Source organism: Neomonachus schauinslandi, chromosome 7 (assembly GCF_002201575.2).
Source record: "Neomonachus schauinslandi chromosome 7, ASM220157v2, whole genome shotgun sequence".
Lineage (NCBI taxonomy): Eukaryota > Metazoa > Chordata > Mammalia > Carnivora > Phocidae > Neomonachus > Neomonachus schauinslandi.
In genome coordinates, this window is record NC_058409.1 from 2441555 (window position 1) to 2449581 (window position 8027).

General features: G+C 40.2%; 1 pseudogene; it reads left to right on the forward strand.

Moving 5' to 3' along the window:
* The first annotated feature begins 6963 nt into the window (after positions 1-6963).
* LOC123325308 lies at positions 6964-7540 on the forward strand (annotated as a pseudogene).
* The last annotated feature ends 487 nt before the right edge of the window (positions 7541-8027 follow it).

Consider the following 8027-nt stretch of genomic DNA (forward strand, 5'->3'; position numbering starts at 1 on the left):
GTGTCTTTCTATGTTTGACTTATTTCGCTCAGCATAATACCCTCCAGTTCCATCCACATCATTGCAAATGGCAAGATCTCATTCCTTTTGATGGCTGCATAATATCTCCATTCAGATATATATATATATATATATACACACCACAACTTCTTTATCCATTCATCTGTTGGTGGACATCTTGGCTCTTTCCACAGGTTGGCTCTTTCCACAGGTTGGCTATTGTGGACATTGCTGCTATAAACATCGGGGTGCATGTACCCTTTCGGATCCCTACTTTTGTATCTTTAGGGTAAATACCCAGTAGTGCAATTGCTGGAACATAGGGTAGCTCTATTTTCAACTTTTTGAGGAACCTCCATACTGTTTTCCAGAGTGGCTGCACTAGCTTGCATTCCCACCAACAGTGTAGGACGGTTCCCCTTTCTCTGCATCCACACCAACATCTGTTGTTCCTGAATTGTTAATTTTAGCCATTCTGACTAGTGTGAGGTGGTACCTCATTCAGGTTTTGATTTGGATTTCCCTGATGCCGAGCGATGTTGAGCACTTTTTCATGTGTCTGTTGGCCATTTGGATGACTTCTTTGGAAAAATGTCTGTTCATGTCTTCTGCCCATTTCTTCATTGGATCATTTGTTATTTGGGTGTTGAGTTTGATAAATTCTTTATAGATTTTGGATACTAGCCCTTTATCTGATATGTCATTTGAAAATATCTTCTCCCATTCTGTCGGTTGTCTTTTGGTTTTGTTGACTGTTTCTTTTGCTGTGCAAAGCCTTCTTATCTTGATGAAGTTCCAAGAGTTCATTTTTGCCCTTGCTTCCCTTGCCTTTGGCGATGTTTCAAGGAAGAAGTTGCCGCAGCTGAGGTCAAAGAGGTTGCTGCCTGTGTTCTTCTTTAGGATTTAATGGACTCCTGTCTCACATTTAGATCTTTCCACCATTTTGAGTCCATTTTTGTGTGTGGTGTAAGGAAATGGTCCAGTTCATTTTTCTGCATGTGGCTGTCTAATTTTCCCAACACCATTTGTTGAAGAGACTGTCTTTGTTCCATTGGACATTCTTTCTTGCTTTGTTGAAGATAAGTTGACGATAGAATTGAGGGTCCATTTCTGGGCTCTCTATTCCGTTCCATTGATCTATGTGTCTGTTTTTCTGCCAGTACCATACTGTCTTGATGATGACAGCCTTGTAATAGAGCTAGAAGTCCTGAATTGTGATGCCGCCAGCTTTGCTCTTCTTTTTCAACATTCCTCTGGCTATGCGGGATCTTTTCTGGTTCCATACAAATTTTAGGATTATTTGATCCATTTCTTTGAAAAAAGTGGATGGTATTTTGATGGGGATTGCATTGAATGTGTAGATTGCTCTAGGTAACATTGACATCTTCACAATATTTGTTCTCCCAATCCATGAGCATGGAACGTTTTCCATTTCTTTGTGTCTTCCTCAATTTCTTTCATGAGTATTTTATAGTTTTCTGAGTACGGATTCTTTACCTCTTTGGTTCGATTTATTCCTAGGTATTGTATGATTTTGGGTGCAATTGTACACGGGATCAACTCCTTAATTTCTCTTTCTTCTGTCTTGTTGTTGGTGTATAGGAATGCCACTGATTTCTGGACATTGATTTTATATCCTGCCACTTTACTGAATTCCTGTATGTGTTCTAGCACTTTTGGGGTGGAGTCTTTTGGGTTTTCCATATAAAGTATCATATCATCTGCAAAAAGTGAAAGTTTGACTTCTTTGCCATTTTGGATGCCTTTTATTTCTTTTTGTTGTCTGATTGCTGTGGCTAGGACTTCTAATACTATGTTGAATAGCAGTGGTGATAGTGGACATCCCTGCCGTGTTCCTGACCTTAGTGGGAAACCTCTCAGTTTTTCCCCATTGAGAATGATATTCACTGTGTGTTTTTCATAGATGGCTTTTATGATATTGAGGTATGTACTCTCGATCCCTATACTCTGAAGAGTTTTGATCAAGAAAGGATGCTGTACTTTGTCAAATGCTTTTTCTGCATCTATTGAGAGGATCCTATGGTTGTTTTTCTTTTTATTATTAATGTTTGTTATCACATTGATTGATTGGCGGATGTCAAACCAACCTTGCAGCCCACGGATAAATCCCACTTGGTTGTGGTAAAGAATCCTTTTAATGTACTGTTAGATCCTATTGGATAGTATTTTGGAGAGAATCTTTGCAAGGATATTGGTCTATAATTCTCCATTACATCCATGTTCATCAAGGATGTTGGTCTGTAACTCTCCCCTTTGATGGGTTCTTTGTCTGGTTTGGGGATCAAGGTAATGCTGGCCTCATAAAATGAGTTTGGAAGTTTTCCTTCCATTTCTTATTTTGAACCATTTCAGAAGAATAGGTATTAATTCTTCTTTAAATGTTTGGTAGAATTCCCTTGGGAAGCCATCTGGCCCTGAGCTTTTATTTGTTGGGAGATTTTTGATGACTGCTTCAATATCCTTAGTGCTTATAGGACTGTTAAGGTTTTCTATTTTTTCCTGCTTCAGTTTTGGTAGTTGATACATCTCTAAGAATGCATCAATTTCTTCCAGATTATCTAGTTTGCTGGCATAGAGTTGCTCATAATATGTTCTTAGAATTGTTTGTATTTCTTTGGTGTTGGTTGTGATCTCTCCTCTATCATTCATGATTTTGTTGATTTGGTTCATTTCTCTTTTCTTTTTGATAAGTCTGTCCAGGGGTTTATCAATCTTGTCAATTCTTTCAAAGAACCAGCTCCTAGTTTCGTTGATCTGTTCTACTGTTCTTTTAGTTTCTACTTCATTGATTTCTGCTCTGATCTTTATTATTTCTCTTCTCCTGCTGGGTTTAGGCTTTATTTGCTGTTCTTTCTCCAGCTCCTTTAGGTGTAGGGTTAGGTTGTGTACTTGAGACCTTTCATGTTTCTTGAGAATGGCTTGTATTGCTATATACTTTCCTCTTAGGACTGCCTTGGCTGCATCCCAAAGATTTTGAACAGTTGTGTTTTCATTTTCATGTGTTTCCATAAATCGTTTTAATTCTTCTTTAATTTCCTGGTTGACCCATTCATTCTTTAGTAGGATGCTCTTTAGCCTCCATGTATTTGAGTTCTTTCCGACTTTCCTCTTGTGATTGAGGTCTAGTTTCAAAGCAAGCACTGTGCTATGAAAATAGGCAGGGAATGATCCCAAACTTTTGGCACCAGTTGAGATATGATTTTTGACCTAGGATGTGATCTATTAATTAGAATATTCCATGGGCACCAGAGAAGAATGTGTATTCTGTTGCTTTTGGATGGAATGTTCTGAATACATCTGTGAAGTCCTTTTGGTTCAGTGTGTCTTTTAAAGTCTTTATTTCCTTGTTGATCTTTTGTTTAAATGATCTGTCCATTTCAGTGAGGGGTGTGTGAAAGTCCCCCATTATTATAGTATTGTTCTTGATGTGTTTCTTTGCTTTTTTTATTAATTGGTTTATATAATTGGCTTCTCCCATGTAAGGGGCATAGATATTTACAATAGTTAGATCTTCTTGTTGGAAAGACACTTCAACTATGATAGAGTGTCCTTCCTCATCTCTTCTTATAGTCTTTGGTTTAAAATCTGATTTGTCTGATATAAGGATTGCCACCTCAGCTTTCTTTTGGTGTCCATTAGCATGGTAAATGATTTTCACCCCCTCACTTTCAATCTGGGGGTGTCTTTGGGTCTAAAATGAGTCTCTTGCAGACAGCATATCAATGGGTCTTGTTTTTTGTTTGTTTGTTTGTTTGTTTGTTTTTTTATCCAATCTGATAGCCTGTGTCTTTTGATTGGGGCATTTAGCCCATTTACATTCAGAGTAACTACTGAAAGATATGAATTTAGTGCCATTGTATTGCCTGTAAGGTGACTGTTACTCTATATTTTCTGTGTTCCTTTCTGGTCTCTGTCACTTTTAGGCTCTCTCTTCGCTTAGAGGACCCCTTTCAATATTTCTTGTAGGGCTGGTTTTGTGTTTGCAAATTCCTTTAGTTTTTGTTTGTCCTGGAAGCTTTTTATCTCTCCTTCTATTTTCAATGACAGCCTAGCTGGATATAGTATTCTTGGCTGCATATTTTTCTCCTTTAATGCTCTGAATATATCATTGCAGTCCTTTCTGGCCTGCTAGGTCTCTGTGGATAGGTCTGTTGCCAATCAAATGTTTCTACATTGTAGGTTACAGATCTCTTCTCCTGAGCTGCTTTCAGGATTTTCTCTTTGTCTCTGAGACTCATAAGGTTACTATAAATGTCGGGGTGTTTACCTATTTTTATTGATTTTGATGTGGGTTCTCCATGCCTCCTAGATTTTGATGCTTGTTTCCTTCCCCAAATTAGGGAAGTTCTCTGCTATAATTTGCTCCAATATACCTTCTGCCCCTCTCTCTCTTTTTTCTTCTTCTGGGATCCCAATTATTCTAATGTTGTTTCATCTTATGGTATCACTTATCTCTCAAATTCTGCCCTTGTGATCCAGTAGTTATCTCTCTTTTTCTCAGCTTTATTTTCCATCATTTATTCTTCTATATCACTAATTCTCTCTTCTGCCTCATTCATCCTAGCTGTTAGAGCCTCCATTTTTTATTACACCTCATTAACAGCCTTTTTGATTTCACCTTGGTTAGATTTTAGTTCCTTTATTTCTCCAGAAAGGGTTTGTGTAATATCTCCCATGCTTTTTTCAAGCCCAGCTAGTATCTTTAAAATGATCATTCTGAACTCTAGATCCGACATCTTACTAATGTCCATATTGATTAGGTCCCTGGCAGTCGGTACTGCTTCTTGTTCTTTTTTGGGGGGTGACTTTTTCCATCTTTTCATTTTATACAAAGCACAATAGATGAGTGAGAGAACAAATGCTAACAGCATAACAATGACCCCAGAGAAATATACACTAAACAAATCAGAAGAGACCTGAAACCGGGGGAACAGAAAGGGAAAGAAAGAGAATAGAAAAAAAAATTAAAAAAAAAAACAGAATATGATCAAATATGATCAGGCTTGTGCATAGATCATTGCCACACACTAGATTTTGGGTGTATTTTGGTCTGTTAGAAGAAACTGCCTCCCAAAAGTTTAAGGAAAGAAAAACTTATATATGTACAAAAATAAGGGTACATATGATGAAGAGATGGAATATGACTGTAAAGATGAAAATTAGAAAAGATTTTATAAAAGGAATTGATAAGAGGTTGGTTTGAGAAAACAAAGTAGAGGGAGAGAATATGATCAGGCCGGAGACTAGAACAAAGCCATACACTAGAGATTTAGGGTGTATTTTGGTCTGTTAGAAGCAACTGTATCCCAAAATTTTAAGGAGAGGACAACTTATATATATACCAAAAATAATGTTGAACTACTATGAAGGGATAAAATATGACTCTAAAAATTAAAAGTAAAAAAGATTTTTTAAAAAAAGGTTTGAGAATATGTTGGTTGAAAAAGGGAAAAAAAATTTAAAAAAGAAAAAATAAATAAAAAAATTAACTTTGAAAGACTAAAGAATCCTGGGGGGAAAAAGCCATATAATCTATGTGCTGTATTCCCCTAGCGCTGGAGTTCTGCCATTCTCATTGATAGGTAAACTTGGTCTTGGCATGCTGTTCTTGCTGATCTTTTGGGGGCGGGGCCTGTTGCTGTGGTTCTCAAATGTCTTTTCCGGAGGCGTAATTACCCAGCCCTTGCTGCAGGTGGAGCTATGTAATCTGCTTAGGTTTGCTCTTGGGAGCTTTTGTTCCCTGCAAGCTTTCCATACAGCTTTGGAGGACGAAAGTGAAAATGGTGACCTCCCAATCTCCACCTTGGAGGAGCCGATAACTCCGGGCCACACTCCTCAGTGAGATCCCAGAGAAAAGCAGTCAATCACTCCGATCTCCCTGGTCTCTGGCCACACTTGTGCTAACCTGGCCTGTGACCAAGTGATTCTGTCTCTCGAACAGACCCCGTGTGGAGTCTCCAAACCCAGCAGATACCTGCAGTGCGCTCCTGTGCCGCTCCTCCCGGGGGAGGAAGGGGAGTCTCCCCGGAACTGCCCCTTGTTGGGTCCCTACTGGGGGAGCAGTGGCCCGACTGTGCCGCGGATCACAGTCTATGGCAACCTTGAGCTGAGAGACCACTCCTTGGCTCCGTCTCTGAAACGGGCTTCCCTGCCCCGATACCTGGGAGCTCTGCCGCACCCAGGCACCCCCGGTCTTTCTGTGACCCCAAGGGTCCTGAGACCACACTTTCCCAGTGAGTGTTCCACCCCCCGCTTAGCCACTGGAGCGACGGCCCTCAGCAAAGCCGACTTCTAAAAGTTCTGATTTTGTGCTCCACTTCTCTATCCCTTGCCAGTAGCAGCTGATGGAGGCCCCCTCCCCCGCCATCGATCTTCCCAAATATCACCTTGGATTCACTTCTCCACATGTCCTACCTTCCAGAAAGTGGTCGCTTTTCTGTTCAGTGAGTTGCTGCTATTCTCTTTGATCTCCTGTTGAGTTCATAGGTGTTCAGAATGGTTTGATCCCTATCTAGCTGAATTCCTAGGACCAGACAAAATTTAGATCTCCTACTCCTCCACCATCTTGCTCCTCCCCTGCAATCTATCTTATTTAGTGAATGGTTTATTATGGGACTCAGTCGGTTTTCTTAATTAAGTTATTTTCTTCATTGTTGATTTCAACTGTTCTTTGTATATTTAGAACACAATTGTTTTTCACATGTATCTTTTGGAAAGAGATCCTTTTTTTCAAGATTTTCTAAGTCTGGAGCTTGCTGTTTATTTTTGAGTTTTTTGAGATCATAAGATTTTCATTTTAATAAATTGCAGCTTATCAATTTTTTTATAAATAATTTATGCCTCGGGATTGGAGCCAGTCTGGCTTGTGAGCTCTGCTGAGGAGCCGGAGGTGGGGCCGCAGTTACCTCCATATCTGCCCCTGGTCCCTGACCCCTCAGAGGCATGGTGTGAGGGGCAACACTGAAACAGTCCAGGGAGATTGAGGCCAGGCTGTGGAGCCCTGGCTCCCCAAAGTGGTGGTGCTGCACCCCTCTGCCCGGCCCCTCTCTGGCCTCAGGCACCCAGACACCGAGCCACCACCTCTTCTCCAGAGCAGACCCCACCACTGACTCTGCAGCACCCCACCGCACCCCACAACGAGCCGTGCCTTCCAACACTAGAACAAATTTTTCAGAACATAAAACGAGAATATAATCCTTATTAGAGGTGGAGACATTTAGAAGTTATTCTGAATCAGAGTGAAGCTTGTCCTTCGGAATGTCAGCATCATTCCTCAGCACTCACAGCCCCTAGTTCTCCAGGTTCCTCCTGGATGAAGAAGGACCAGCCCTCTTTTACCCTCCGACAAGTCAGAATAATATGTGAGCATCTCTTAAAAGACTATGAAGATAAAATTCGGGAGGAGTATGAGCAAATCCTCAATACCAAACTAGCAGAACAATATGAACCTCTTGTGAAATGCACACATGATCAGATTATGTGACGATATGGGACAAGGACAACAAGCTATGTGTCCTGAAGCTTTCTTGCATATCTGGGTACCAGGTTTGACCTCAAGAGATGGCTGCTGTACACTTTTTGCAACTGGTTTGTTATCACATTTCAGCTCCAACTTTGCATCCTGAGAACACGTAAACATTTCTGCAGGTCCACTTTATACAACTTGAAAGACCTTAAAACTTTCTGGTTGCCACAAGCATATCTTTCTTTTCTGCTCATCCAATAAAAATCTGTGCCCTACTGTGATAGATTTTCCAAACAAAAATACCTGGAGCAGCAGTTTAGCAAAATATGCCCTCAGTGGTAATCAACAAATGGGATTTCCCCAAGCACGGTTCTGTAAGAAGTGTGTGTGACTGTGTGTGTATATGTTTGTGTGTGTGTGTATTCTAAGTTATTATTTATATTGTGCAAATATTTTTTTTGGTCTTGGGGGTTCTGGCTGTAAATTTGATGCACGACAATTAAGGTTAAAAACATTTGCTTGGTCTACAGAAGATCATTAA